Source organism: Somniosus microcephalus, chromosome 6 (genome assembly GCF_052327205.1).
Source record: "Somniosus microcephalus isolate GS21.2 chromosome 6, FLI_Smic_1.0, whole genome shotgun sequence".
In the NCBI taxonomy this organism is placed as follows: Eukaryota; Metazoa; Chordata; class Chondrichthyes; order Squaliformes; family Somniosidae; genus Somniosus; species Somniosus microcephalus.
Genome location: NC_140992.1, coordinates 218,610,686 through 218,630,481, shown reverse-complemented (window position 1 = coordinate 218,630,481; position 19,796 = coordinate 218,610,686). Strand labels below are relative to the sequence as shown.

Here is a 19,796-nt window from a genome sequence, read left to right as displayed (position 1 = left end):
CCGCAGATACTACCTGACCCGCTGAGTGCTTCCAGCATTTTCTGGTTTTATTTCCCATTTCCAGTATCAACAATATTTTGCTCTTGTAACAGCCACTGGTCTGCTTTTATAACGTGTATATACACACACACACACACACACACGTCAAATAGAAAGATTACCGAGTGCACCAACAGGCATGCTGTTGCCTCCTTGTACTTGCACAAAAGGTTATTTTCTTTCTGCTCCCTGAAGTAAAACCTCAGCACTCCAACAATAGCCCAAGTGGTGTCATCTGTCTCACATGCATGAAACCAGAGAAAAGCATCCAGAGACACTAAACATTTTGTGCATGTGCACACTTCCAGTTGTTAATTTCTTTCAGGCTATTTGGTCATGCTGTATCAACAGCTAACAGTGAAACTGCCTAGGTAAATGTTTAGAATGGAAATCCTGTATGAACAGTTACTTGTACACAACATTCCAACTAATTCCACTGCTGCACTCCCTTGCCCATATCCCTGCCTCAAATATTTATCCAATTTTCCCTTAAAAATAGATTTGTCTCTGCCTCCCTGTGGCAAAGCATGCCATGCTCCAACCTACGACATGATGAAATTTCTCTTAACCTCGACATTTTTAAATTGATGTCTCCTCGTCACAGATTTCCCAACCAAAGGAAATAGTTTTTTCCCCCTGTACAGTCCAGCAAAATTCTCCATAATTTTAGAAACTTCTTAAAATCTCCTCAGTCCCAGTATCTCAAGTCTCTCCGTGACATTATTGTGGTAAATTAACATTGTACATTTTAAGGGCTTTCATGTCCTTTCTATAATGGGAAACCCAAAACCGTACAGAGCACTCTTATCTGTGGCGTAGCCAACAATTTGGACAAATTTAGCATTACTTTTTTTGTGCTCTATGCCCCTATTTATTGTCATCTTTCTCTACCTGCACACTCACTTTCAGAATCAGAGAATGATACAACACAGGAGGCGGCCCATCATGCCTGTGCCGGCTCTTTGAAGGAACTAGCCAGTTAGTCCCACTCCACCTGCTCTTTCCCTATAGCCCAGCAAATTTTTCCTCCAAGTATTTATCCAATTCCCTTATGAAAACTATTGAATCTGCTTCCACCATCCTTTCAGGCAGTGCATTCCAAATCATAACTCACTGCATATTTTTTTTCTCGTGTTGCCTCGGATTCTTTTGCCAATTACCTTAAAGCTATGCCCTCTGGCTACCAACCCTTCTGCTACTGGAAACAGTTGCTCCTTATTTACTCCATCAAAACTGTTCATGATTTTGGACACCTATCAAATCTCCTCTACCTTTTCTACTCCAAGGAGAACAATCCCAGCTTCCCTAGTCTCGCCACGTGATTGAAGTCTTTCATCCCTGGTACCATTCTAGTAAATCTCTTCATCTTAATCTCGATTTATCTACAGAACGCTTTTTTCTGATACACCCATTTTTCTGCCCATTAGGAATATAGCTATTTTGTGCTCTATTCATCACATTGTGCTCTTTTCTGCCCAATTAATGTGGGCCATTTCTAACTAATCTTTTGCCTTTTTCCAATCCAGCAGCCTTATCTTTTGAGCACTCATTAGCCTTTCTGGTTGCAATAACTTGAAGCAGACTACCATTTGTTACTTAAACTTCTTTTTCATGTTTAAATTCCCACAAATATTTTGGTATACAAGCAGGATCTGGGAGCCCCATATATGAGTAGTCAGTAAGCTTTATGCCCTTGATGCGCAAGGACCCTTAAAGTATATAACCAATACTTTAAAAATTGATATTGGCATTATAACCCTGCTGAAACAGCAATGCTGTGAATAGCTATGAAAGTTGCAGAACACTTAAAGCAATCATATAAAACATGAGACAGGCAGAAAGACCAGCTGGTCCATCAAGTCTGTCCCACAATAAATGCTAATTTTAAGATACTCTTAACACACCTTTCATGTAAACATTATTACACCTGTGATTTGGTGACAATAACTAACATTTTCACACATCAAATTTTAAAGCAGGGCCTTTCAAACGTCATAATTCCATCCTCAAAATCCCATCCCCCCATCTGCACAAGCCACGGTCCCATTTTCAACCTCCCTTTCCCAAGTTCTTGAACGTGTTCTCTATATACCCCTGCCCATCTTTCCTGCAACCCCCCCCCCACCTGAATTCCTCCAATCAAGTTTTTACCCTAACCAAAGTCATAAGCAACATGCTCTATACCCATGATCACAATGCATTATACCCCTTCATTCTCCCTGCAACCTTTGATAGTCAATGACACAATCCACCTCCAACACCTCTGCTGCTGGACTGCCTTAGCTAGAATCCACCCGTATCTATCCAATCATAGCTAGAGAACCGCTAGCAAATTGTTTTTCTTCCCACTCCAGAGTCCCCCAAAAATCCAACCATGGCCCATCTTCTTTATCTACACACTTCCCCATGGCAACTTCGCCCACCTATGTTGCTATCTGCTGCTGAAACCCTCATTGATGCCTTTGTCACCTGCAGACTCAACTACTCCAATGCTCTCCTGGCCAATCCGCCTTAAACTTTAGCTCAGCCAAAACTCTGCTGGCCGTATCCTATCCCACACCAAGTCCTGCTCACTCCATGCTGACCTACAATGGCTCCTGGTACCCCCACAACACCAAATTTAAAATCATACTTGTTTTTAAATCCATCCTTGGCCTCGCACCTTCCCATCGGTGACCTCCATCAGCCCTGCAATGCACCTCCTTGCAAATTCTGTTCCTGACAACAGCCTCTTGTGCATCCCTCCCTACAAAGTTCTCATCTTATCTTCAAATCCTTGATAAATTACAATATCCTTGATAAATAAATTACAATATTTTAATACAATCAGACATTAATGTATGGCAGGCCTAGTTTACAACTGAAAGGATGGGAGCAGGGAAAAGCAAAAGAGGAACAATTGGCTTAAACATCTCAGAATTGGGGAGGGAACAAAAGTCAGCCAGGATTCCCATTGCTAGTTGCTGCCCAATGATTCCTGCTGAAAATACATTATTGAGCAAGGACAGGATTGGGCTTCCTGTGATGTCCCTTATGATTGAATGGTCTACTAACACTTGCCTAAACTTACATGAGAATAGACTCTTGGATAGGGCTGCCAGCACCTGTGGAACTGGAATCCAACAATAATCAGTACCTTCACCAGAGGAAAGAGATTACCCAGCAAGATAGCAATCCACTAATTGTTTTCCCTTACAACCAACCAATCATTACTTCCTCCAAATATCAGCATCAAGTTATTCCAATCCCACAATGCAGGACTATTTTAAGATATTTTGCAATTGCTAAATAGCAGTTAATCCCAAAACACTAGACTACTGTTTGCTTCTTTGTTAAATTGCTGACTCACAATTTACAGACTGCCATCCTCCCACTGTAGTGTAATAGTTGAAATCAGATTGCGAGAAGTAGCTATCCATTTTCCAGTATCAGCAGCAAATATCTGCCACCAAACATTAATGGTATAAAGAGAACTAGCACAAACAAGTGTAATCTGGAGGCAGGTTATAAAACTGGTATTTAGCTCGAGAATAGCATAACTAATTTTTAGAAATGCTAGACAATTATCTTACCAAGAAACAAGTGTATTTGAAATAATACACCACGTCTTACTTAAACTCATGTATGCTTAGAGTAGTTAAACACCAAAACTACTTCTGCACAGAAGAGTAACTGAACTGGCCTTAAAAATAGGATGAGAATTTCTTCAGCTCATTGTGCAGAATTGGTGCTTAACATGGAGTGACAATCATGCCTGGAATTAATTAATAGTTAAAAATACAGTGCACCGCAATTAGTCAGCAAGTAGAAATGAGCACCATTTATAAGCCAACCAGGAACAAGTGCATAGTCAACTTAATACTGGTAGAGTGCAAACATTGTTGGAACAAGACATGCAGCCCTCCCAGCTACAGCACTGGTATCTACAGTACACGATGCAGAAAACTGCTGTAAGCTACAACATTACAGGACCAGTTATGCAATATACAGTCAAATGTGAGCCAGTAGCAACCCATTCTGGGCAAGCCCAATGTTTTTTTAACAAAAACCAAACACGTGGGAGCGAACCAAGAGCTGATATCTGATCTCTGGCTTCAGTGTTATAAATAATTAAGATCTGTGAATGTGTTATATGGTTAGACAATGCGCACAGTTGGTGAATGTTCCTACATTATACTGTGGAACATAGGCACAGATCTTGTATAATCCAATATACCTCCAGGCAAGCAAAATAGTGGTTTAGCAAAATGCAAGCAGTTTAAAGACAGACTAGATAAGGGAAGATGCAGGCAGCAAAACTCTTCAAAACACATTCCAATAATTTGAAGTCATGGGAAATCAATACTGTACTCTTGGCATATCCAAAAATAAACTATTTTAAGAACACTAGTGCTCAAAGAGCATCTTACCAATACACCTACTGTGTAGGAATCCCTTCTAATGTAAAAGACCGAGGTTTCAAAAGCAAATTTATTTTCCTCTGGCTTTGACATTAACTTTAAACTTTCCATAGCAGACTGAAGCTATTTAGAGGCTCAGTGCATTTTTACAACCAAAAGGCACACAAGGTAAGCTTCATCTCAACATAAATAGAACTAATGCACAGGATTTAAGAATAGGGAGTTGGAATAAGTCAGAAAGGCTAACGTGAAGGTTGCAGGATCAGAAGGCGACAAAAGCTACTGGCCCATCAACTAACAATGTACTTTGTATACGGACAGAGAACTGACAAGGGGATTTGTGAAAAGGCCTGCAAAAAAATAACTACATTAGGAGTGCATACAATCATTGAAATGCACTGATTAATTCAGTGAATTGGTGGGATTCCTGATCCAGGTGTCGCAGTGTCAACTGTGCCTGCAGAAACCAAATGCATGTAATAAGTAGCAGCAACCCAAATTCAGAGTTGCAGCGACAGTCCCAATCCGCTTGAGCTGTACTCTTGCAATGCTGGAAAGTATTAAGAGTTCTCGTTTTTACATTACAACGCAGCCAATGGAAGATGTGCGTGTTCCTTCAGCCATTCAAAAATGTGAGCCTATGCATCAGTCAATGGATTAAGGTGTACTGCTGCAGTAAGCTAAAAGTAGGGATCCAATCCCACATTGGTGCAATAATAAAACAGAAAACACTGGAAATACTCAGATGATCAGGCAGCATCTGTGGAGAGAGAAAGAGTTAACGTTTCAGGTCGATGACCCTTCGTCAGAACTGGAACAAGTTAACGATGCAACAGGTTTTAAGCAAGTGAAGGGGCCGCGAAAGTGGGAAGGGAGGAAAGAACAAAAAGGAAGGCCTGTGATAGGGTGGAAGGCGGGAGAGATTAAATGACAAAGGGGGATGATAAGGGCCAGGTTGTTATCGGTTGCCCTAACACCAAGTAAACCAAAGAAATCATTGTGGACTTCAGGAAGTCCAAAGGCGGAAGTCACACCCCCATCCACATCAATGGGGCGGTGGTGGAAAGCTTTAAGTTCCTCAGAGTCCACATCACGGAAGACCTCTCCTGGTCCCTCAACACCTCCTCTCTGGTGAAGGCGGCCCAGCAGCGCCTATATTTCCTAAGGAGGCTGAAGGGATGTAATCTGTCACCCCTGATCCTCTCTAACTTTTACCGCTGCACTATAGAGAGCATCCTGACAAACTGTATCACAGTATGGTATGGCAGCTGTAGCTATTATGACCGGAAAGCCCTGCAGCGGGTAGTCAAAACTGCCCAACGCATTACCGGCACCCGGCTACCAACCATAGAGCATATACCAGAAACGCTGTCTACAGAGGTCACGGTCCATCATCAAAGACCCTACCCACCCCAGCCACAGTCTGTTCGCCCTCCTGCCATCTGGGAGACGCTACAGATGCATTTGCACCCGTACGACCAGATTTAGGAACAGCTTCTTTCCCAGGGCTGTCATCCTACTGAACTCCACAAATAAACTCTAAAGCCTGCACATCTGCCAATGCACTTTATTATGGTTATATTTATGTTAATATACTACAAGCCAAATGTATGTTGAATGTTTAAATGTCTTAATCCAAATGTACACTCTCGGGAGCCGCAAGCCTACATTTCGTTGTACTGCACTTGTGCACTAACAATGACAATAAAAGTTGATTTGATTTGAGGAGATAGGAGATGGTAATGGGACAAGTAAAGAAACAAAAGATGGGTCTAGGAGAAGTGTAAATGGGAATATCAGAATCATTAGCAACAGCTGCCATCTGAAAAAATGGGGGCAGAGGTTATGATCTGAAATTGTTGAACTCAATGTTGAATCTGGAAGGCTGTAAAGTACCTAATCGAAAGGAGGTGCTGTTCCTTCAGCTTACGTTGAGCTTCATTGGAACAGTGTACGAGGCAGAGGGATCAGAGTGGGGGGTGGTCCAGAGAATTAAAGTGACAGGCGACTGGAAGCTCAGGGTCAAGCTTGCGGACTAAATGGAGGTGTTGCGCAAAGTGGTCACCCAATCTGTGTTTGGTCTCCCCAACGTAGAGGAGACCGCATCGTGAGTAATCAGTGTTTCACCTGGAAGGAGTGTGAGGCTCTGGAAGGTGGAAAGGGAGGAGGTAAAAGGACAGGTGTTGCATCTCCTGTGCTTGCACGGGAAGGAGAGTGGGTGTTGGGAGTGATAGAGGAGTGGATCAGGGCGTCACGGAGGGAACAATCCCTTCGGAATGCTGAAAGGGGAGGGGAAGAAGTGTTTGGTGGTGGAATCATGCTGGAGGTGGCGGAGGATGGTCCGTTGAATGTGGAAGGTGAGGTCAAGGGTAACCCTATCGTGGTTCTGAGGGGGGGGGGGGGGGGGGGGCGGGGAGAAAGCAGAAGTGCAGGAAATGGAATAGACATGGTCGAGGGCCCTGTCAACCACAGTGGAGGGGAATCCTCGGTTGAGGAAAAAGGAAGACATATCGGAAGCACTAGTATGGAAGGTGGCATCGTCGGAACAGATGCAACAGAGACTGGGAAAATGGAACAGAGTCCTTCCAGGAAGAGGAGTGGGAGGAAGTGTAGTCAAGGTAGCTGTGGGAGTCAGTGGGCTTATAGTGGATATATTGGTCGATAGACTATCCCCAGAAATGGAGACAGAGAAGTCGTGGAAAGGAAGGGAAGAGTTGGACCACGTGAAGGCAGGGCAAGGATGGAGATAGGAAGCAAGTTGCGCAATCTAGCAACTGGGTATCTTACATCAAAGCAGAGCGGACCTACAAAAATAGGCACCTGCTGACAAATGTAAAAGGTGCACCTGCAAAGCAGCACATGACAATGCTCTCGAGACGGGAATAAAAAAAGGTAAAGTAACATCACCTTTAAGGTCTTCAATTTTCAGTTTTTAAACTGAAAACAGGAGTCTAATTTATATTACACAGTACACAATTATTAACCCCAGCCTGCAAATCCAACATCAGATTCAAATCCATTTTTTGCAGTTCAAAGATGAAATGAAGGGGGAAAACACAGTTCAGAAACAGTCAGGCACTTCCTGTTGTATTTTGGCCACAGCTTTGCAATGAGCTATCACATGGCAGAGATATCAAAATATTTTTCCTCAGGATGGGGTGGTGGGTTTGCGGGGGGGGGGGGGGAAAGAGAGGCCTTAAGATCTCTTATCTTTTTAGATCTCCACATGCCATTCCTTACCCAACAGGCCAACTTGCTCCATCCCAAAGCTACTCAAGAGCCATCTAAAAGGTGACTCACTTTAGAGTACAGGAAACTTTCTGGTATCCGGCACGGACGTGGTGCCGGTTCAGCAACAATTCTGGATAACCGAACACTATAGTGAAAGGTACAGGCCTTAGAGCTCTGTATGAAGCAACAAACCCACAGCTTCAGAACGACGTCCACAAGTTGCAAGCGTCTCTGTAGCTTAGCAACAGCTGCAGCCAAACCCTTGCCTTCCTCAATTTGTTGCTGTGCAAGTAATAAAGTTATAAAAGTTAGCTGAAACAGACTCCTGAATTTTGCCGGTTAGCCGACATTTCCGGTTATTTAGGGGCCGGTTAATCGAAAGTTTCCTGTACATTGATTAACATAGCGTATCTGCAGGTGACTGAGCAGATAAATATCCATTTAACTTCCAATATTACACTTCTGAAACGATGTGTAGCAATTTGTTCAAATCGGATTTAGAAACATTATAAAGTGAATTTAGAAACATTTCTAATCAGAAGCTCCAGTTCCCAGTGTTCTGAGTGTATCACAACATAATTACCAGCAATTGTGTTAAAATGAAGTTTGACTGTAAACACGATTGCTGCTAGTGTAGCAATTTAATCAGTTCCATTTTCTGTGGTTTATTCGGATAGACAAATCCTCAGGTTCTTAACTTGTCATTGGAAAGAGAGACATTGTAAGAGCAACCAGCTTCTAGGCACCCTATTTAAATTGTTAGCTATTCTAAACACTTGCTCCAATACACAGTATGTGCAAGTTCATTTTTATCTTCACATTTTAACTTTCCTAAGCAAACTTTTTTTTTTTTTTTTTAAATATGCAAAGACAGACTTGCATTTATATCGTGCCTTTCATGACATCAGGACATCCCAAAGCACTTTACAGCTAATGAAGTACTTTTGAAGTGTAGTCACTTTTGTAATGTAGGAAACGTGGCAGCCAATTTGCACACAGCAAGCTTCCATGTGAGAATGACCAGATAATCTGGTTTTGTGATGTTGACTGAGGAATAAATATTGGCCAGGACACTGGGGAATAACTCCCCTGCTCTTCTCCGAAAATAGTGCCATGGGATCGCCTACATCCACCTGAAGGGGCAGACCGGGCCTCAGTTTAACGTTTCATCCGAAAGGCACCTCCGACAGTGCAGCACTTCCTCAGTACCGCACTGGAGTGACAGCCTAGTTTTTGTGCTCAAGTCTCTGGAGTGTGACTTGAACCTACAACCTTCTGACTCAGAGGCAAGGGTGCTACCAACTGAGCTGTCACATCTATTGCAAGGCAATACGACATACATTTATCTAAGGAAATTATTTTTTTATGGTTTTGAGGAATTGAAATATTTCAGCTAAAGAGCAATTTACCTCTCAAAAACAAAGATTTTTTCCTTTAGCTGTGAATACAACACAAGGCAAAGCAGTATATTCACAACAAGCTAGTCAGTCGGTTTTACACTTACACAACCAATACAATGCTGCTACATTTATGACCTTCTGAAGCTTTTGAAATTTTGTATTGGAAATCACATTTCACACCAATGTACAAAAGGTTTAATTGTGATGATATTACCACCTTCATATCAATGAAAAGAACTTGCATTTGTCAGAACATCCCAAAATATTTCAAAACCACCAGATTACTTTTGAAGTAGTCATTGTTGCTATGTAGGCAAACAGTGGCCAATTTGTGCAAAGCAAGATCCCACAAACAGCAACTGACTGATCAGATAAGCTGTTTTTGGTCAAGGGAGGAATTGTTTAGCAGGACACTGCAAAGATTTAATTGAACGCACAGTGCCATTATTAACAATTCTCCTTGCCTTGTTGCTCTGGGTTACAAAGAATTGTCCCGAATCCAATCTAATCACTAGGCATATGTTCCACTCCATTTGAGATAAGTCTTTGCCATTCTTGGTTTTCTATTGCACGTTAAAAAGAACGCCAGCATATCATTCTGGAACAACCACACAATCTTGAACTCAGTCAAAAGGCTTTAAATTAAAGGCACTTTGACATTTGTTGCTCCTGTAGATTCTGCTGTCAGGATATGGGAGCCGTTTTCAACAATGCAAACTTGGTGAGCTGCCACACAGACATCATTCTTCCACAGTCCAAACTACAGAAGTAGCAAATGTAAAAGCACCTTTAATTTCTTATGGAACTTTACTTCAGGATCAAGGTTAGTTACAAATTATCTGAAACTTAGCTTCAGTGTGTAGTATAACCACTAACCCGTTTTATTGCAAATGGGGAAATGTCAGAACAAAGCAAGACTGCACAGTTATGCTACTTTCTGCCCAGTTTGTTGAAATCTAGTTGTAGCGTAGCAGCTAAAAGTCTGTTTATTGTTCTGATGCATAGTAAAGTTTCTTCTTTTCCACACCCCTTCTCCCCCAGCCAAAGTGTCCATTTTTGTAAATTCAGAATTTGAAATTTTAACAATTCAGAATCAGAAGCTTGTACACAAAGGATTGGTAGCTGATGCTCTAGAAGAAGAGTGAAAGTGTCAAAAAGTCATCACTTATTATCTCAAACGGGTGTCAACCTTGGCTTAGTAGTAACTCTCTTGCCTGACTGCACATAATCCAGGCTGACATTTCAGTGCAGTGCTGCCTTTCAGTTAAGACAATAAACCGTCTTCCCTCGCGGGTTGACGAAAAGAACACACAGTACTGCGTGAAAAACAGCTGGGGAATTTTCCCGGGGTCCTGGCCAATATCTATCCTTCAACCAACATCAGTGAATCGGATTATCTTATCAGTATCTCATTGCTGTTTGTGGGACCTTGTTGTGGCAAACTGGATGTCACGTGTTCTTACATTACAACAGCAACTACACTACAAATCTTCGTTGGCTGTACAGCGTTTGGGACGTCCAGAGGTCGTGAAAGGCTCTACATAAATGAAAGTCCTTTCCTTTCTGACTTCGTCCCACCATTAGCGGCCATGTCTTCAGCTGTCTGCGCCTTAAACTCAGCAATTCACTCCCTAGATCTTTCCGTCTCTCCACTCCCCCTTCTCTTTAAAGACCCTCCTTAAAACCCAATTCTTTGAGCAAGCTTTTAGTCACTCCTCCTTTGCATGTTTAATGCTGCTTAAGTGATTATATAGCGATAGAGACAGAGTACTTTTCTGCAATCATGAAAGAACCAGCCAATACAGCACAGAATTGCTAATATTCAAGTTTAAGGACATTGCAAATCACTCATATTTTCAGTTCAAATGAGTTAATACTGTAGATTTATCCTGGGATACAAGTTCCACCCACGCTGGAGGTATGCATCACACACTGCAAATTAGTCCACACCACATGTATTATTTGAAAAATCATTTACAATCTAAATCACAGTCTGACCAACCCATCTGCCACTCCCTAAAATTGACTATCATGTGGGATGGGGAGAAAAGGCTGGTCAGAAAAGGTGGCAAGAAGTAAAATTCACAATTTAGACCAAGAATAAAAGTACTTTGAGGAGTTGCCCACTAGTAAATACTAATGTACTGCACACTCACATGTAGAAATACAGCCCAGGATTGAAATATGTTTCTGTGACCAAGTCTGATGCACAGGTACAGATAATTTCACACAACATACTTCTGGAAATCGATCACATCAGTCACCACGGAAACTGAGCATTTAAAGTCAGGAAACTGATTAGCAGCTTCACCTTTCTCTCTTCCTTAAAACCTACCTCTTTGACCAAGCTTCTGGTCACCTGTCCTAATAGCTCTATGTGGCTCGTGTCAAGTGTTGTTTGAGTATAGCTCCTACGAAGGGCCTCGGGACGTTTTTACTACATTAAAGGCGCAACATAAATGCAAGTGGCTGTTGCTGCCAGGTGCAGGTTTTAAAGGCCCGGAGATTTCAGGTGAGGTGAGGACTTTCACAGATCTGAGGTCGTAGAATTAAGAGAGAGGAAGAAATGGTGGACTACCTCCAATTTCGGGGTTGAGGGAGGGGTCAGAGGTGTGGGCCGTGCACCTGCCGCTGCTCTTTGCCCTGCTCCCCACCAGCCCTTCCTTCACACAGGGCGCAGGCGCACTCAGCCACAGTGTCCTCGCCTCAACCAAAGCCCCGCCCCCGGCAAGCCTGATTGGCGAAAGGAACCCGAACGTCTAAAACAGCGCACAAGCACATTGGCTCAACTTGCTGTCAGTCAAGCGAATGAAGGCCCCCCCCACCACAACAACAACAACAACAACAAATCTCTCTCCCATCGCCGCCGCCCTATCCCTTAACGGACAAAAAGCCAACGAACGGCAGAGCGGTTTCCGCAGGGGACGCTTTTCACATCTCGAACAGGTGGCACCGTCCTCAGAAGCGGCCGCGCTCTTACCCAGTCGCCGCCGACTCGCCAGCATCCTCAGCACCGACCGTCCCACAGCCGATTAAACACAATCACACCGGAAGGCCTGCCCCCTGGCTTCTGATTGGTACGGCCATTCTCTTTCCTACAGCAGCCTTAGCTTTTGCTTTCTCATTGGTCAATGACTTTGTCAATCATTTACGTCATCGCGTCCCCGATTCCTCTCAGGAGTGGGTGTTGTCGGGTCACGTGATCCGCCTGTTGTCACGGACGCCATATTTAATTTCTAATAAACAATGAAGGCGCCACCTAGTGGCTCTGACACTAACCATCCACAGACAGCAGCAAACCCAACGTCCCACCAAATCTTAAAGACCTGTCAACATGAGGGAAATGCAAGTATTACAAACTGAGCCCAGTAGTGCAATTCTCGATTAGCTCAAATGCAAGCTGTTCAAAAAGGGTCATGATGTGGAGATGCCGGTGTTGGACTGGGGTGGACAAATGTAGGAAGTCACACAATACCAGGTTATAGTCCAACAGCTTTATTTGAAATCACAAGCTTTCGGAGCGCTGCTCCTTCGTCAGGTGAAGTGAAGAGAAGCATACAGGCACAGCATATATAGTCAGAGAAAACTGCCAGATGATTACAGGTAATCTTTCTAACTGCCCTTTATCACACCTCGGCAGAGAGATAATCACAGCAATCAAAGGTGTGAATGGTGTCCAACTCTTTGCTTCCTGTCTGCCAACCAGTTCTCTATCCAAGTCAATACCTTGCCCCCAATCCCATGTGCCTTAACTTTGCACGCTAATCTCTTATGCGGGACCTTATCGAAAGCCTTCCGAAAGTCCAAATACACCACACCCACTGGTTCTCCCTTATCCTACCAGTTACATCCTCAAAAACTTCCAGTAGATTAGTCAAGCACGATTTACCTTTTGTAAATCCATGTTGACTTTGTCTGGTCCTGTCACTGTTTTCCAAGTGCTCTGCTATTACATCCTTTATAATGGACTCTAGCATTTTCCCCACTACCGATATCAGGCTTATATATAATTCCCCGTTTTCTCACTACCACCTTTTTTGAATAGTGGGGTAACATTAGCTACCCTCCAATCCATGGGAACTGTTCCAGAGTCTATAGAATTTTGGAAGATGACCAGCAATGCATCTACTATTTCTGGGGCCACTTCCTTAAGTACCCTAGGATGTAGATTATCAGGCCCTGGGGATTTATCGGCCTTCAATCCCATCAATTTCCCAAACACCATTTCCCTACAAATACTGATTTCATTCAGTTCCTCCTTCTCATTAGACCCTATGTTCCCCGACATCTCTGGGGATTTATTTGTGTCTTCCTTTGTGAAGACAGATGATACACCTCCATCCCCCGCCAGGATGGCCTGAGGGCGCTCCGCTTCTTCCTTGAACAGAGGCCCAACCAGTCCCCATCCAGCACCACCCTCCTCCGCCTGGCTGAACTTGTTCTCACATTGAACAACTTCTCCTTTGACTCCACTCATTTCCTCCAAATCAAAGGTGTTGCTATGGGTACCCACATGGGTCCTAGCTATGCCTTCCTTTTTGTGGGATATGTTGAACACTCTTTGTTCCAGTCCTACTCAGGTCCCCTCCCTCACCTCTTTTTCTGGTACATTGACGACTGTATCAGTGCCGTCTCCTGCTCTCGCCCTGAACTAGAAAATTTCATTCACTTTGCTTCCAATTTCCACCCTTCCCTCACCTTTACATGGTCCATCTCCGACTCTTCCCTTACCTTCCTCGACTTCTCCATCTCCATCTCTGGGGATAGGTTATTTACTAACATTCACTACAAGCCCATTGACTCCCACAGATACCTGGACTACACTTCCTCCCACCCCGCCTGCTGTAAGGACTCTATTCCATTCTCCCAGTTTCTCCATCTCCTCCACATCTGCTCCGTCGATGCCACCTTCCATACCAGTGCTTCCTTTTTCCTCAACCAAGGATTCCCCTCTACTGTGGTTGACACGGCCCTTGACCGTGTCCGTTCTATCTCCCGCACTTCTGCCCTCACCCCTACCACTCCCTCCCGGAACCACGATAGAGTTCCTCTGGTCCTCACCTTTCACTCCACCAGCCTCCACATTCAACGGATCATCCTCCGCCATTTCCGCCACCTCCAACGTGATCCCACCACCAAATGCATCTTCCCCTCACCTCCGCTTTCAGCATTCCGTAGGGACCGCTCCCTCCGTGACACCCTAGTCCACTCCTCTACCACCCCCAGCACCCCTTCCCCCTTCGCCCGGCACCTTCCCGTGCAAGTGCAGGAGATGCAACACATGCCCTTATACCTCCCCCCTTCCCACTGTCCAGGGCCCCAAACACCCCTTCCAGGTGAAACAGCGATTTACTTGTACTTCTTGCAATTTAGTATACTGTATTCGCTGCTCACGATGTGGCCTCCTCTACATTGGGGAGATCAAACGCAGATTGGGTGACCGCTTTGCGGAACATCTCCGTTCAGTCCGTAAGGGGGACCCTGAGCTCCCGGTGGCCTGTCACTTTAATTCTCCGCTCCATTCCCACTCAGACCTCACCGTCCTCGGCCTCTTGCACTGTTCCACCGAAGCTCAGCGTAAGCTCCAGGAACAGCACCTCATCTTTCGATTAGGCACTCTACAGCCCTCTGGACTCAACATAGAGTTCAACAATTTCAGATCATAACCTCGGCCCCTATCACATATATATATATAAAATATATATTTTCTTCTTTTTTTATCCACAATTTTTGTTTGCCTTTTTTTTTCTGCCCTCCCAGATGGCAGCTGTCCTTCATTCTGTCAGCACAATTCACACCTCATCTAGAGCCATCCTTTGTTTCTTATCCTGTCCCATTACCACCTCCTCTCGCCTTGAATATCTCTTCATGTCTCTCAATGTCTCTTAATCTCTCCTGCTTTCTATCCTATCACTGACCTTCCCTTTTGTTCTTTCATCCCCTCCCCCTTTTCCCAGCCCCTAAACCTGCTTTCCATTTCCTGCTTTTTTCCAGTTCTGACGAAAGGTCATCGACCTGAAACGTTAACTCTGTTTCTCTCTCCATGGATGCTGCCCTGACCTGCTGAGTTTTTCCAGCATTTTCTGTTGTTATTCAGGGAACACACATGGTGGGAGCACAGCAAAGTAACCAGGATGGAAAATGTAGGTTGCACAATGTAGCATGGCAAATATTTTTAGCAGCCAATGTTTTAACTGTTGCACATATACACTACAAATGCAAAACAAACGGGCATATAATTACCGTGGATGTGATGTCACACTATTGAAGCGCATTCAAACACCGATTATAAATAATACAATAACATAGAAGATAGGAGCAGGAGTAGGCCATTCAGCCCCTCGAGCCTGCTCCGCCATTTAAGGAGATCATGTCTGATCATCCAAATTCAGTACCCTGTCCCTGCTTTCTCCCCAAACCCCTGATCCCTTTAGCCTTAAGAAATATATCTAACTCCTTCTTGAATATATTTAATGAATTGGCCTCAACTGCCTTCTGTGGTAGAGAATTCCACAGGTTCACCACTCTCTGGGTGAAGAAATTCCTCCTCATCTCAGTCCTAAATGGCTTACCCCTTATCCTTAGCCTGTGACCCCTGGTTCTGGACTCTCCCACCATCGGTGTTCTGGACTTATTACATGCAGATAGCACCCTCTAGCAGTGTGTTATTTGACCTTCTTCCTGTCTGCCCCGGAAGTAGTATTCCAGGGAGTGTTTTGCTGAGTTGTGAACAAAGCTCACATGAAGCAACCATTCTCAATCCTCCTCCATCCTTTCTTATATGCTAGGCAAGACGCAATGTCTGTGAGTATCCTTGTTTAGTAACATGATAACAACCTTTTCGGTGTAGTATTTTGACAATACTTTGTCCATAAGAAGTTTATGAGCTGTTAGCTACCGAGGTTTAGCTTCAGTGCTATTTACTTATACAGTTAGTCTATTCTGTTTTCATAAACATGTTTGTATCTTATGTAACATCAAATGTATAGTACTCAGCTCTGTGTACAAAACATACTTTGTCTTTGTTTACAGTTTCACAATTTTATTCAAGTAAAGCTTCAAAACCGCACCCCGTTTCTCGAGGAGTTATTTGAATGAATGTTTAGCTGACTGGATAAGAGTACGTCTAGCGAGACCACTCCAATCGGGAACATCCTTCCTGCATCTAGTCCTGTTAGAATTTTATAAGTTTGATTGAGAACCCCTCTCATTCTTCTAAACTCTAGCGAATTTAAGCCCAATCCACCTAATCTCTCTTCATACATCATTCCTGCCATCCCAGGTATCAGTCTGGTGAATCTTCGCTGCACCCCCTCCATGGCAAGAACATCCTTCCTCAGATAAGGTGACCAAAACTGCACACAATACTCAAGGTGTGGTCTCACCAAGGTCCTGTACAACTGCAGCAAGACATCCTTGCTCCTGTATTCGAATCCTCTTGCTATGAAGGCCAACATACCATTTGCCTTCTTAACTGCCTGCTGCACCTTCAGCGACTGGTGCACAAGGACACCCAGGTCTCGTTGCACTTCCCCTTTTCCCAATCTATTGCCGTTCAGATAATCTGCCTTCCTGTTTTTGCCATCAAAGTGGATAACCTCGCATTTATCCACATTATATTGCATCTGCCATGCATCTGCCCAATCACCCAACCTGTCCAAATCATACTGGAGTTTCTCTGCAACTTCCTCACAGCACACACACCCACCCAGCTTTGTGTCGTCTGCAAACTTGGGGGTATTACATCTAGTTCCCGCATCTAGATCATTAATATATATAGTGAATAGCTGGGGTCCTAGCACCGATCCCTGCGGTACCCCACTAGTCACTGCCTGCCACTCGGAAAAAGACCCGTTTATTCCAACTCTTTGCTTCCTGTCTGCCAACCAGTTCTCTATCCAAGCCAATACCTTGCCCCCAATCCCATGTGCCTTAACTTTACATGCAAATCTCTTATGCGGGACCTTATCGAAAGCCTTCTGAAAGTCCAAATACACCACATCCACTGGTTCTCCCTTATCTATTCTACCAGTCACATCCTCAAAAAATTCCAGTAGATTAGTCAAGCATGATTTAACTTTTGTAAATCCATGTTGACTTTGTCCGATCCTGTCGCTGTTTTCCACGTGCTCTGCTATTACATCTTTTATAATGGACTCTAGCATTTTCCCCACTACCGATGTCAGGCTTACCGGTCTATAATTCCCCGTTTTCTCTCTACCACCTTTTTTAAATAGTGGGGTTACATTAGCTACCCTCCAATCTATGGGAACTGTTCCAGAATCTATAGAATTTTGAAAGATGACCAGCAATGCATCTACTATTTCTAGGGCCACTTCCTTAAGTACCCTAGGATGTAGATTATCAGGCCCTGGGGATTTATCGGCCTTCACCACCCTAACACCATTTCCCTACAAATACTGATTTCATTCAGTTCCACCCTCTCATTAGACCCTATGGCCTAGAAATTCAGTTGGTTGCGCCAGCCGGTAGCGCCTTAGGAGGAGTAGATGTCGGGCGCTAGGCGGCTAGCGGCCGGGCGCAGCGCGATCTGCGCCTCGCCCCAACTTCACTCAAGATTTAGCGACGGTGCAAAGTCTTTGCGCGCGCTCAGCTGCGCGCGCAGATCCTGATGTCATTTCCTCGTGCAACGCCCTTTGTGCGCCCCAAACTGGAAATTCAGTCGCTTCGCCCCATTGTGCGCTTGGCGCCCCTAGCGACTGTTACAGTGGAACGGTGCTCAGTCGATGCGGGGCGTGGGGGGCGCAAATTAAAGGGCATTCCTCCTGCACTATAAAAGGCTGCCATTTCGCAGCACTCCTTCTTGAGAGACGGATCTTTGCAGAGAGACCAAGGTAGAGAGCTTTCTGCTTTGGCTCATCACTTGGACCGGTACTTGTGGCTTCAGGCCACAGCTTTCCACTTGTCTTTGCCTTCATTGACATCTCATTGTTTGCCAGCATATTATGGGGGCTGCAATGGGTGTAAACGCTGGCTTTCTCAATTACATCCAAAGGGCTCATAGACGCCGTGAGAGAGTGGCAGCCCTGGCTAGACAGAGAGGGGGCAACAGGCGTCGGCAAAGGAGGCCTTACCCACCCAGGGTATACCGCCAGCAGTTCTCCTATCTCAACATGTCTGAAGAGCAGTGTGTTCGGAGGCTGCGATTCCGAAGGGAGGTGGTCACAGAGATCTGCCACCTGCTTGGCGGTGATCTGCAGCCACAGCTGAGGTGCAGGACGTCTCTGTCGGTGGCAGTGAAGGTGACGGTGGCTCTCAACTTCTATGCCACCGGCTCCTTCCAATCCGCTGCTGGGGACATTGCCAACATCTCCCAGTTTGCCGTGCATTGCTGCATCCGTCAGGTCACCAATGCCCTTTTCAAAAGGAGACGTCAGTTCATCTCCTTCTCCATGGCCCTTGCCAAGCAGCAACAGCGTGCAATGGGCTTTGCAGCATTCGCGGGCTTCCCCATGGTGCAGGGCGCAATTGACTGCACGCATGTGGCTTTGCGGGCACCTCTGGAGAATGCAGAGGATTACCGCAACCGGAAGGGCTACCATTCGCTGAACGTCCAGCTGGTGTGTGACCACAGGCAGCTCATCCTAGCTGTCAATGCCCCGCTTTCCAGGCAGCAGCCACAATGCCTTCATCCTGCGACAGACTTCTGTGGCAGACATGTTCCAGGCCCAGCCTCACCCACGAGGATGGCTTATCAGGGACAAAGGCTATCCTTTGTGTACCTGGCTGATGACCCCGCTCCGTGCGGCCAGCAACCCTGCTGAAGAGGGATACAACGATAGCCATCAAGCGACCAGGAACATCATCGAACAAACAATCGGCGTCCTGAAGCAACGGTTCCGCTGTCTGGATCATTCCGGTGGAGCCCTACAATATTCGCCGGAGCGAGTCTCCCATTTCATGGTCGTTTGCTGCATGCTGCACAACCTGGCTATCCGCAGGACTCAGCCACTGCCACCAGAGATTGGAGGACCACAGGAGGAGGAGGAGGAGGAGGACCAGCATAGGAGGGAGGCAGAAAGTGCAAGGGCCGCCCGTCGGCGGCTTATTGAACGTCGGTTCTAGGCCCCCTCTCAGGGAATGGCTTGTGCCAATGTCAGCAGATGAATGTAGCCACTCCACAAGCCCTCAACCGAGCAGGGCAACCAGGACTTAACCAAAAAACCATGCACAGTGCAATTTAACAACAATAATTTATTGAAAACCTCTGCCCTTCCCACATTACATCCTCATGTGGAGAAGCCCCCTCCAAAAACACAAAACTACCAGTCTTGGCCTTACAAAAAGAAAGAAAGACACCAGTCTGGGCCTTACAAAAACACAACAGGCATTTGAGCATACCTTCTACTTTTTGCCCTGCAAGGGCGATGCCTTTCGCATCCTTGCCTGGCCCCTGCCCGCCCTGCAGCTCCTCCTCAATGGGAGCTCAGTGGCTGCAGCAAGGCTGGGGGAAGGCTGCTGAGGGGCAGATGGCGTGACGGCAGATGCCCTTGGGGGTCGGCCTGCACCAGCTCTGGCCTTGGAGTGGCCGGCTGCTGACTGCTCCAACTCTGGCTGGGCGGCAGCAATCTGTCCAGCGGCTCGTGGCAGCTGCAATGGCGGGGTGGCAGTGTCGGCTGCAGGAATGGTGCCAACCTGGCAGATCGCAGGTGCTCGCTGGTCGCCTGATACAGTGGCACTCGCACGGGCCAGCACTGCAGCATGC

At 45.4% G+C, this 19,796-nt stretch overlaps 1 protein-coding gene across 4 annotated transcripts in view; it reads right to left on the bottom strand.

Moving 5' to 3' along the window:
• The window catches only part of aktip (akt interacting protein), a 29,368-nt gene extending 17,214 nt beyond the window's left edge, over positions 1-12,154 (bottom strand). Inside the window, exon 1 of one of the 4 annotated variants that reach the window (XM_085991426.1) lies at positions 12,051-12,154. The gene's annotated coding sequence lies outside the window, so the exon portion shown is untranslated. Of the gene's footprint in view, positions 1-11,405; positions 11,617-11,648; positions 11,748-11,972; positions 11,994-12,050 lie in introns of those variants that run through there. The other 3 variants (XM_085991430.1, XM_085991429.1, XM_085991428.1) reach the window with 3 other exon arrangements.
• Between the last annotated feature and the right edge of the window lie 7,642 nt (positions 12,155-19,796).